This window comes from Triticum aestivum, chromosome 4A (assembly GCF_018294505.1).
Source record: "Triticum aestivum cultivar Chinese Spring chromosome 4A, IWGSC CS RefSeq v2.1, whole genome shotgun sequence".
NCBI classification, from domain to species: Eukaryota; Viridiplantae; Streptophyta; class Magnoliopsida; order Poales; family Poaceae; genus Triticum; species Triticum aestivum.
In genome coordinates this window covers 615,219,078-615,232,497 of record NC_057803.1, presented here as the reverse complement: position 1 = coordinate 615,232,497, position 13,420 = coordinate 615,219,078, and positions in this window count along the sequence as shown.

Here is a 13,420-nt window from a genome sequence, read left to right as displayed (position 1 = left end):
CACCAAGATCCATGGTGACAAGCATACCCTCATCAAAACCATACATCTTGCAAAGTGCTTCCCATCTTTTGCAACCAAAATGGGTTACACTCTCAGAATTGTACATCTTTACTTCAGAATACACATCATGATGAGTCCTTAGGTGAATTTTCTTTGTTTCGATACTTTCATGGTCTTCAAAACTCATCATCTCCAAGACATAGCGCCTTGCATGGCATGGGATAAGCTACTCAAATTGTAAAAGATGAAAATTACACGTTGAAATAGTTGTAGTCATGCTTAATTACAAAAAAAACACTTGTCGTCGTTGCATATCGTTTCAACATCGAAGGTCTCCTCAAGCTTAATGTTGAAGCGCCGATCATCGTCCAGGTGAGGCATGTTGCACAGACCTCGATCGTCATGGCACCAGCTGCACTCCCCCGGGAGACTTCCGCCGTCTGATGACGACATTTCCTACGTTCATAATTCAAAGATTAAACTTGTACAATTAAATATATGTACTAGAAAACTAAATTAGATCATTATTATTCATCATAGGTTAACTATCGGTCTGTCGAGTCTTTTCTTGAAAACTCTCAGCTCACGTGGTGTATATATTCGACTCTCGGTGATGGTCGCTCCTCACTTTGTCCCCGAGTGCATTACACCAAAATGTCTAGCACACGGGAACGAAGGAGAAGCGACCCCCACGACAACAGTCGGGATTCTTCGTCCTCTCATATATATATGGTGGAACTCTCCCTCACTGATTCCTCTCTGACATTTGCGACCGTCAGTGATGGTCATTACTCCTTCTTCCCCTAGTGCATAACAAAGGTCTAGCACCCGGAGAAGAAGGAGAAACGACCCCCACGACAACAGTCTGGCTTCTTCGTCCTCTCATATATGGTGGAGACTCGACAGACTTAAAGTCAACCAGAAATATCGTTTAATTATCTTTCTAAAAAAGGATTTGGCTGGTCTCACCTCGAGGTCGGAGGGGGTCGGTGACGGGGGGACGATGGCGGGGATGATGGAGGGGGGCTCCTAGATTTTTGCGAAAACAAAAACTCTATAAGCTATCAACTAATCATATGCATACGCCTTGCATAGTGCCCTCTAATTTTAGCATTCAAAATAGGAGTAGTTTTCCAATTTGAGCATTCGATAAGCAAAATCAAATCGCAAAATAAAGTAGTATTCAAATTAGGATGCATTCAATTATAAGCAAAACTACATCATCTCTTGCGTCCGTACATCGTCGAATATTATCACTAATACACCTCGAATACTATCATACATATAACATCGCTAGTACAGCTAGAACCGTAGCGCCCGACGGGTATCGACACGGGCGATGGACACCCAAAGAGAAGGAACCATCACAGGATTGCTCCAGTGAGATCCCTGAAGAACCTACCAGGTATTGTCGAACCTGCCCTCCAACGCAACCATGTAGCATCGGACGTGCTCGTCCTCCTCGCTGACACGGTGACGTACCACCTCCGCGGTGTCCGGAAGCCTACTTGGCACCATCATTGGCCCACGCGACCGCCACCAAATAAGGATCGGGTCAACGTGGGGCTGGCTCCTCACCAACCTACGCCCCGCGGAAGGTAGCACTTCCCAATACCAGCCTGGCGGAGTCCAGTCCCGGACATGGCCCCTCTGATCAAGCCGGCCTCCTCCGCCAAGTCGACGATGAGGATGTGGGATAGGCATCGTCGACATCGATGCGGGAATAATTGCTTGAACTAAAAAAATAAACTAGTTCTATTAATTTTGTTGCTAAAAATAAACTACTTCTGTATATAGTAAAATAAAGTAGTTTTATTAAATCAACTAGTTCAACTACTAAGCACTTACTATAAATAAAATAAAGTAGTACTTACTAAAAATAAACTACTTCTATATATAGTAAAATAAAGTAGTTTTATTAAAGGGTTAATTATCCTTTTGCCCTCCGTGGTGTCCATGTGCTCAGTTTTGCCCTTAGATGCGAATTGTGCTCAGTTTTGCCCCTAGTCCATGCACAACAACTATGACGAGGCCAAACGGCCATATTTGAGTCCATTCCGTCCGCCAGCGTTAGTGGTTATGGGTCCGGAGCTTACACGTGGGACCGCGTGGACGTGGGCCCGGAGCTGACATGTAGGCCCGTGCAACTAAATCCCCAAATCATTCTAGCTTACTCTACCCATCCGCCGGCCGGCTGTCCTGCGCCGCCGCCGCCACCTGCGCCGCGGCCAGCACCTGCCCCACCACCAGTTGCACGGCCTGCTTCGCCGCTACTGTCCTGCGCCTACGCTCCACGGCTACCTGCGATGCTCGCCACCTTCCTACGACACCATGGGTGGGGCGCCCGCCACCTGCTTGACCTACGGCGCGGCCTCCTTCCGTGCGCCCTGCCGGAGCACTCAAAGGTGGGGGGGCTGCTGGAGCTATTGAACTAGGAGGAAGAACCCTAGGGCGAAATGGCGAGCAGCGGCGACCCCGGAGTATTTGGCGAGGCAGGCATCGGGCCGGAGATTCGCCGCGTCCACGACTGGGTTCCCGAGGGGTAAGTCTCACCTCTTGTTTAGATTGAGCTTAGTTGTGCATTTGAACACTCGATTCGAGTAGGTTTGCCAAATTAGTGTGCTGATTGCATCTTTGTTTTTCGCCGGTTAGGATGGAGTTGCAGTTTGCTTTCATGGTGCACATTAGAAGGGACCGGTACATGTTCGATGCAAAGTATAAGAAGAAATACCAAGGAGGTTTTGATTGTCGGTTGCCAATGGCTAGTAATTGGAGTTTCAGACAATTTGGGGAGGTAATTTGTAGCCAATATCCTTGGGGTTTGCTTGATGAAGTGGTATACAAATACTATGATGGGGAAAAGAATTGGGTGACAGTTAGTAATGATGAAGAGCTAGCTACCATGTTTGTTAGGCATAAAGAGAAAGAATTTTCATGTGAGGCTGCAAGTTGATGTGCTTGAGTAGGCATTTGGACCTAGGATGACGGGTGCAACATCTAGGGGAGAACCAAGTCATCGTAATGGCATCTCAAGCCAGAACAGTTCAGTTGGTCCACGGCGACGTGGTGGCTCGACAAGTGTGGGCAATAGCAGTAGGGTCCCCCTTGAAGTGGAGCCTGATGACTACAATTCTGGGGTTGATGAAGAGAAGCTATATTCTGTTGTTATTCGGAATTTACGACGGGCACCTCGGACTGAAAACCAAGATGAGGCTCACAATGCAGTCCGTGTGGATGATGACGCGGTGGGTGAGGACGAAGTCCTTGCAGCTGTTGAATGGGACCCTTTGAACCCTCATATCGAAGAAGGTACAGTTTTTGCATCCATGAATGAGTGTGGAAATGCACTTGTGACATACTGCATCAAGGTAGAGCTGTTGGGGATCGTAGCAGAAATTTGAAATTTTCTACGCATCACCAAGATCAATCTATGGAGTAATCTAGCAACGAGGGGAAGGAGAGTGCATCTACATACCCTTGTAGATCGCTAAGCGGAAGCGTTCAAGTGAACGGGGCTGATGGAGTCGTACTCGTCGTGATCCAAATCACCGATGATCCTAGCGCCGAACGGACAGCACCTTCGCGTTCAACACATGTACGGTTGGGAGACATCTCCTCCTTCTTGATCCAGCAAGGTGAGAGGAGAAGTTGAGGGAAAACTCTGACAGCACGACGGCATGGTGGTGATGGAGCTCGTGGTTCTCCGGCAGGGCTTCGCAAAGCACTACGGAGGAGGATGAGGTGTTGGAGGAGGAAGAGGGCTGCGCCAGGGGAAGGGTTGCGGCTGCCCTCTCTCTCCCTCACTATATATAGGGGGAAGGGAGGAGGGGGAGGCGCCCTAGGGTTCCCTAGGGGAGGGGTGGCGGCCATAGGGGAAACCCTAGATGGGTTTGGGCGCCCCCACCCCCTAGAAAACTTGCCCCCCAAGCCGGGAGGGGAGGCTGCCCTAGGGGTGGCGCCCCTACCTCTCCTGGCTACGTGAGATGGGGTGGGAGGGGCGCTCAGCCCCTTAGTGGGCTGATGTGCCCTCTCCCCTTGGCCCATAAGGCCCCCCAACGCTTGTCGGGGCCTCCGAAACCCATTTCGGACACGCTGGTCATCACCTGGTACCCCTGGAACAATTCCGGACTCCAATACCCTTCGTCCAATATACCGATCTTCACCTCTGGACCATTCCAGAGCTCCTCGCCATGTCCGGGATCTGATACGGGACTCTGAACAACCTTCGGTAACCACATACTATTTCCCATAACAACTCTAGCGTCACCGAACCTTAAGTGTGTAGACCCTACGGGTTCAGGAACCATGCAGACATGACCGAGACAACTCTCCGGCCAATAACCAACAGCGGGATCTGGATACCCATGTTGGCTCCCACATGTTCCACGATGATCTCATCGGATGAACCACGATGTCGAGGATTCAATCAATCCTGTATACAATTCCCTTTGTCCAGCGGTATTGTACTTGCCCGAGATTCGATCATCGGTATCCGATACCTTGTTCAATCTCGTTACCGGCAAGTCTCTTTACTCGTTCCGTAACACATCATCCCGTGATCAACTCCTTGGTCACATTGTGCACATTATGATGATGTCCTACCGAGTGGGCCCAGAGATACCTCTCCGTTTACACGGAGTGACAAATCCCAGTCTCGATTCGTGCCAACCCAACAGACACTTTCGGAGATACCTGTAGTGTACCTTTATAGCCACCCAGTTACGTTGTGACATTTGGCACACCCAAAACACTCCTACGGTATCCGGGAGTTGCACAATCTCATGGTCTAAGGAAATGATACTTGACATTAGAAAAGCTTTAGCATACGAACTACACGATCTTGTGCTAGGCTTAGGATTGGGTCTTGTCCATCACATCATTCTCCTAATGATGTGATCCCGTTATCAACGACATCCAATGTCCATGGTCAGGAAACCGTAACCATCTATTGATCAACGAGCTAGTCAACTAGAGGCTTACTAGGGACATGGTGTTGTCTATGTATCCACACATGTATCTGAGTTTCCTATCAATACAATTCTAGCATGGATAATAAACGATTATCATGAACAATGAAATATAATAATAATAACTAATTTATTATTGCCTCTAGGGCATATTTCCAACAGTCTCCCACTTGCACTAGAGTCAATAATCTAGTTCACATCGCCATGTGATTAACACTCACAGGTCACATCGCCATGTGACCAACATCCAAAGAGTTTACTAGACTCAATAATCTAGTTCACATCACTATGTGATTAACACTCAATGAGTTCTGGGTTTGATCATGTTATGCTTGTGAGAGAGGTTGTAGTCAACGGGTCTTGCCATATTCAGATCCCTATGTATTTCGCAAAACTTTATGTCATATCATAGATGCTGCTACCACGTTCCACTTGGAGCTATTCCAAATTTTGCTCCATTATACGTATCCGGTATCTCTACTCAGAGCTATCCGGATAGGTGTTAAGCTTGCATCGACGTAACTCTTTACGTCGAACTCTTTATCACCTCCATAACCGAGAAACATTTCCTTATTCCTCTAAGGATAATTTTGACCGCTATCTGGTGATCCAGTCCTAGATCACCTTTGTACCCTCTTGCCAGACATGTGGCAAGGCACACATCAGGTGCGGTACTCAGCATGGCATACCATATAGAGCCTATGACAAGAGCATAGGGGACGACCTTTGTCCTTCCTCTTTCTTCTGCCGTGGTCAAGCTTTGAGTCTTACTCAACTTCACACCTTACAACTCAGGTAAGAACCCCTTCTTTGACTGATCTATTTTGAACTCCTTCAAAAACATGTCAAGGTGTGCGTTCTTTGAAAGTATCATCAGGCGTCTTGATCTATCTCTATAGATCTTGATGCCCAATATGTAAGCAGCTTTATCCAGGTCTTCCTTTGAAAAACACTCTTCAAACAACCGTTTATGCTTTCCAGAAATTCTACATTATTTTGGATCTACAATATGTCATCCACATATACTTATCAGAAATGTTGTAGTGCTCCCACTCACTTTCTTGTAAATACAAGTTTCTAGCAAACATTGTATAAACCTAAAAGCTTTGATCACTCCATCAAAACATATATTCCGATTCCGAGATGCTTGCTCTAGTCCATAGAAGGATTGCTGAGCCAGCATACCTTTTAGCATCCTTAGGATCGTCAAAACCTTTTATTGTATCACATACAACTTTTCTTACGAAAACTGGTAAGAAAACTTGTTTTGACATCCATCTGTAAGATTTCATAATCGAAAAATACAGCTAATGCTAACATGATTCCGACGGACTTAAGCATCGCTACGGGTGAGAAATTCTCATCGTAGTCAACTCCTTGAACTTGTGAAAAGACTCTTTCCCACAAGTCGAGCTTCATAGACGGTAACATTACCGCCCACGTCCGTCTTCTTCTTAAAGATCCATTTATCTCAATGGCTTGCCGATCATCGGGCAAGTCCACCAAAGTCCATACTTTGTTCTGATATATGGATCCTATCTCGGATTTCATGGCTTCTAACCATTTGTCGGAATACGGGCCCACCATCGCTTCTCCATAGCTCGTAGGTTCATTGTTGTCTAACAACATGATATCTAAGACAGGATTACCGTACCACTCAGGAGTAGTACATATCCTTGTCGACCTACGAGGTTCGATAGCAACTTGATCCGAAGCTTCATGATCACTATCATTAACTTCCTATTCAACAGACGTAGGCGCCACAGAAAACATCTTTCTGTGTTGCATCACTCTCTGGTTGAAGTAAAGGTTCGACAACCTCATCAAGTTCTATCTTCCTCCCACTCAATTCTTTCGAGAGAAATTCCTTCTCGAGAAAGGACCCGTTCTTAGCGACAAACAATTTGCCCTCGGATCTGAGATAGAAGGTATACCCAACTGTCACCTTTGGGTATCCTATGAAGATGTGTTTGTCCGCTTTTGGGTTCGAGCTTCTCCGGCTGAAGCCTTAAGCATCGCAGCCCCAAACATTAAGAAACAACAACTTTGGTTTCTTGCCAAACCAATGTTCATACAACGTCGTCTCAACGGACTTAGATGGTGTCCTATCTAAAGTGAATGCAACTGTCTCTAATGCATAACCTCAAAATGAAAACGGTAGATTGGTAAGAGACATCATAGATCGCACCATATCTCATAGGGTTCGATTACGACGTCCGGACACACCATTACCTTGTGGTGTTCCAGGTGGCTTCAACTGTGAAACAATTCCACAATGTCTTAAGTGATTGCCAAACTCATAACTCAGAAAATCCCCTTTTGATCAGATCGTATGAACATGATCTTATTGTTATGATGATTCTTAATTTCACTTTGAAATCGCTTGAACTTTTCAAACGCTTCAGACTTGTGCTTCATTAAGTAGATATACCTATATCTACCCAAATCGTCAGTGAAGATGAGAAAATAGCGATATCCACCGCACGCTTCAATTCTCATTGGATCACACACATCAGCATGCATGATTTCCAACAAGTCACTTGCCCGTTTCATTGTACCTGAAAACGGGGTCTTAGTCATCCTGCCCATGAGGCATGGCTCGCATGTGTCAAGCGATTCAAAATCAAGTGACTCCAAACATCCATCGACATGGAGTTTCTTCATGCATCTTACGCCAATATGACCTAAGCGGCAGTGCCACAAGAAAGTGGTACTATCATTATTAACTCTACATCCTTTGGCGTGAACATGTGTATTACCACGACCGAGATTCAATGAACCATTCACATAGGGTGCATGACCATGAAAGGTATCATTCATGTAAACAGAATAACCATTATTCTCTAACTTAAATGAATGACCGTATTGCAATGAACATGATCTAATCATATTCATGCTCAACGTAGACACCTGATAACATTTATCTAGGTTCAATACTAATCCCGAAGGCAGATGGAGCGTGCGATGGTGATCTCATCAACTTTGGAAACACTTCCAACACACATCGTCACCTCGCCCTCAGCCAGTCTCCGTTTAGTCCGTAGCTTTTGCTTCAAGTCACCAATAATAGTAACTGAACCGGTATCCAATACCCAGGTGCTACCAGGAGTACTAGTGAGGTACACATTAATAACACGTATAAATTTTGTTGAAGTTGCCAGCCTTCTTATCTACCATGCATTTGGGGTAATTCCGCTACCAGTGACCGTTCCCTTACAATAGAAGCACTTAGTCTCGGGTTTGGGTTCAACCTTGGGTTCCTTCACTGGAGCGGCAACTGGTTTGCCATCCATGAAGTTTCCCTTCTAGCCCTTGCCCTTCTTGAAACCAGTGGTCTTGTTAAACCATCAACACTTGATGCTCCTTCTTGATTTCTACCTTTTGCGGTCTTAAGCACCGCGAACAGCTCCGGGATCAACTCCATCCCTTGCATGTCATAGTTCATCACGAAGATCTAGTAGCTTAGTGATAGTGGCTAGAGAACTCTATCAATCACTATCTTATCTGGAAGTTTAACTCCCACTTGATTTAAGTGATTGTAGCACCCAGACATTCTGAGCACATGCTCACTAGCTGAGCTATTCTCCTCCATCTTGTTGGCAAAAGAACTTGTCAGAGGTCTCACACCTCTCAACACGGGCATGAGCCTGAAATCCCAATTTCAGCTCTTGGAACATCTCATATGTTCTATGGCGTTCAAAACGTCATTGGAATCCCGATTCTAAGCCGTAAAGTATGGTGCACTAAACTATCAAGTAGTCATCAGGATGTGTCTGTCAGGTGTTCACAACATCCACAGACGACGTTGTAGGGTTTGCACATCGAGTGGTGCATCAAAGACGTAAGCCTTCTGTGTAGCAGTGAGGACACTCCTCGGACTACGGACCTAGTCCGCATCATTGCTTACAATATCTTTCAACTTAATCTTTCTCTACGAACGTATTGAAACAGGGAGCTACAACGTGAGCTATTTATCTACAACATATTTGCAAAGACAATTTAGACTATGTTCATGATAATTGAGTTCATCTAATCAAATTATTTAATGAACTCCCACTCAGATAGACATCCCTCTAGTCATCTAAGTGAAATATGATCCGAGTTAACTAGGTCGTGTCCGATCATCACGTGAGATGGACTAGCCAACATCGGTGAACATCTTCATGTTGATCGTATCTTCTATATGACTCATGCTCGACCTTTCGGTCTTCCATGTTCCGAGGCCATGTCTGTACATGCTAGGCTCGTCAAGTCAACCTAAGTGTATTGCGTGTGTAAATCTGGCTTACACCCGTTGTATTCGAACGTTAGAATCTATCACACCCGATCATCACGTGGTGCTTCAAAACAACGAACCTTCGCAACGGTGCACAGTTAGGGGGAACACTTTTCTTGAAATTTTAGTGAGAGATCATCTTGTTTAAGCTACCGTCGTTCTAAGCAAATAAGATGTAAAACATGATAAACATCACATGCAATCAAATAGTGACATGATATGGACAATATCATTTTGCTCCTTTTGATCTCCATCTTCGGGGCTCCATGATCATCGTTGTCACCGGCATGACACCATGATCTCCATCATCGTGTCTTCTTGAAGTTGTCTCGTCATATGTTACCTCTACTACTATGGCTAACGCTTTAGCAATAAAGTAAAGTAACTACATGACGTTTATGTTGACATGCAGGTCATAAATAAATTAAGACAACTCCTATGTCTCCTGCCGGTTGTCATACTCATCGACATGCAAGTCATGATTCCTATTACAAGAACATGATCAATCTCATACATCACATATATCATTCATCACATCCTTTTGGCCATATCACATCACAAGGCATATGCTGCAAAAACAAGTTAGACGTCCTCTAATTGTTGTTGCAAGTTTTTACGTGGCTGCTATAGGTTTCTAGCAAGAACGTTTCTTACCTACGCGAAAACCACAACGTGATATGACAATTTCTATTTACCCTTCATAAGGACCCTTTTCATCGAATCCGATCCGACTAAAGTGGGAGAGACAGACACCCGCTAGCCACCTTATGCAACTAGTGCATGTCAGTCGGTGGAACCAGTCTCACATAACAGTACGTGTAAGGTCAGTCCGGGCCGCTTCATCCCACGATGCCGCCGAATCAAGATAAGACTAGTAACGGCAAGTAAATTGACAATATTGACGCCCACAACTGCTTTGTGTTCTACTCGTGCATAGAAACTACGCATAGACCTAGCTCTGATACCACTGTTGGGGATCGTAGCAGAAATTTAAAATTTTCTACGCATCACCAAGATCAATCTATGGAGTAATCTAGCAACGAGGGGAAGGAGAGTGCATCTACATACCCTTGTAGATTGCTAAGCAGAAGCGTTCAAGTGAACAGGGTTGATGGAGTCGTACTCGTCGTGATCCAAATCACCGATGATCCTAGCGCCGAACGGACGGCACCACCGCGTTCAACACACGTACAGTTGGGAGACGTCTCCTCCTTCTTGATCCAGCAAGGTGAGAGGAGAAGTTGAGGGAAAACTCCGACAGCACGACGGCGTGGTGGTGATGGAGCTCGTGGTGAAGGAAATATGCCCTAGAGGCAATAATAAAGTTATTATTTATTTCCTTATAATCATGATAAATGTTTATTATTCATGCTAGAATTGTATTTACCGAAAACATAATACATGTGTGAATACATAGACAAACAGAGTGTCACTAGTATGCCTCTACTTGACTAGCTCGTTAATCAAAGATGGTTATGTTTCCTAACCATGAACAATGAGTTGTTATTTGATTAACGAGGTCACATCATTAGTAGAATGATCTGATTGACATGACCCATTCCATTAGCTTAGCACCCGATCGTTTAGTATGTTGCTATTGCTTTCTTCATGACTTATACATGTTCCTATGACTATGAGATTATGCAACTCCCGTTTACCGGAGGAACACTTTGGGTACTACCAAACGTCACAACGTAACTGGGTGATTATAAAGGAGTACTACAGGTGTCTCCAATGGTCGATGTTGGGTTGGCGTATTTCGAGATTAGGATTTGTCACTCCGATTGTCGGAGAGGTATCTCTGGGCCCTCTCGGTAATACACATCACATAAGCCTTGCAAGCATTACAACTAATATGTTAGTTGTGAGATGATGTATTACGGAACGAGTAAAGAGACTTGCCGGTAACGAGATTGAACTAGGTATTGGATACCGACGATCGAATCTCGGGCAAGTAACATACCGATGACAAAGGGAACAACGTATGTTGTTATGCGGTCTGACCGATAAAGATCTTCGTAGAATATGTAGGAGCCAATATGGGCATCCAGGTCCCGCTATTGGTTATTGACCGGAGACGTGTCTCGGTCATGTCTACATTGTTCTCGAACCCGTAGGGTCCGCACGCTTAAGGTTACGATGACAGTTATATTATGAGTTTATGCATTTTGATGTACCGAAGGTTGTTCGGAGTCCCGGATGTGATCACGGACATGACGAGGAGTCTCGAAATGGTCGAGACATAAAGATTGATATATTGGAAGCCTATGTTTGGACATCGGAAGTGTTCCGGGTGAAATCGGGATTTTACCGGGTTACCGGGAGGTTACCGGAACCCCCCGGGAGCCATATGGGCCATCATGGGCCTTAGTGGAAAGGAGAAAGGGGCAGCCCAAGGGGGCTGCGCGCCTCCCCCCTTCCCCTAGTCCTATTAGGACTAGGAGAGGTGGCCGGCCACCCCTCTCCCTCTTTCCCCCTTGGGAATCCTAGTTGGAATAGGATTGGGGGGGGGGAGTCCTACTCCCGGTAGGAGTAGGACTCCTCCTGCGCCTCTCCCTCTTGGCCGGCGCACCCTCCCCCCTTGGCTCCTTTATATACGGAGGCAGGGGCACCTCTAAACACACAAGTTGACACAAGTTGATCCACGTGATCGATTCCTTAGCCGTGTGCGGTGCCCCCTGCCACCATATTCCTCGATAATACTGTAGCGGAGTTTAGGCGAAGCCCTGCTGCTGTAGTTCATCAAGATCGTCACCACGCCGTCGTGCTGACGGAACTCTTCCCCGACACTTTGCTGGATCGGAGTCCGGGGATCGTCATCGAGCTGAACGTGTGCTCGAACTCGGAGGTGCCGTAGTTTCGGTGCTTGATCGGTTGGATCGTGAAGACGTACGACTACTTCCTCTACGTCGTGTCATCGCTTCCGCAGTCGGTCTGCGTAGGGTACGTAGACAATACTCTCCCCTCGTTGCTATGCATCACATGATCTTGCGTGTGCGTAGGAAATTTTTTGAAATTACTACGAAACCCAACAGTGGCATCCGAGCCTAGGTTATTGATGTTGATGTTATATGCACGAGTAGAACACAAGTGAGTTGTGGACGATACAAGTCATACTGCCTACCAGCATGTCATACTTTGGTTCGGCGGTATTGTTGGACGAGACGACCCGGACCAACCTTACGCGTACGCTTACGCGAGACCGGTTCCCTCGACGTGCTTTGCACAGAGATGGCTTGCGGGCGACTGCCTCTCCAACTTTAGTTGAACCAAGTATGGCTACGCCCGGTCCTTGCGAAGGTTAAAACGGAGTCTATTTGACAAACTATCGTTGTGGTTTTGATGCGTAGGTGAGATTGGTTCTTACTTAAGCCCGTAGCAGCCACGTAAAACATGCAACAACAAAGTAGAGGACGTCTAACTTGTTTTTGCAGGGCATGTTGTGATGTGATATGGTCAAGGCATGATGCTGAATTTTATTGTATGAGATGATCATGTTTTGTAACCAAGTTATCGGCAACTGGCAGGAGCCATATGGTTGTCGCTTTATTGTATGCAATGCAATCGCGATGTAATGCTTTACTTTATTACTAAACGGTAGTGATAGTCGTGGAAGCATAAGATTGGCGAGACGACAACGATGCTACGATGGAGATCAAGGTGTCGCGCCGGTGACGATGGTGATCATGACGGTGCTTCGGAGATGGAGATCACAAGCACAAGATGATGATGGCCATATCATATCACTTATATTGATTGCATGTGATGTTTATCTTTTTATGCATCTTATCTTGCTTTGATTGACGGTAGCATTATAAGATGATCTCTCACTAAATTATCAAGAAGTGTTCTCCCTGAGTATGCACCGTTGCCAAAGTTCGTCGTGCCCAGACACCACGTGATGATCGGGTGTGATAAGCTCTACGTCCATCTACAACGGGTGCAAGCCAGTTTTGCACACGCAGAATACTCAGGTTAAACTTGACGAGCCTAGCATATGCAGATATGGCCTCGGAACACGGAGACCGAAAGGTCGAGCGTGAATCATATAGTAGATATGATCAACATAACGATGTTCACCATTGAAAACTACTCCATCTCACGTGATGATCGGTTATGGTTTAGTTGATTTGGATCACGTGATCACTTAGAGGATTAGAGGGATGTCTATCTAAGT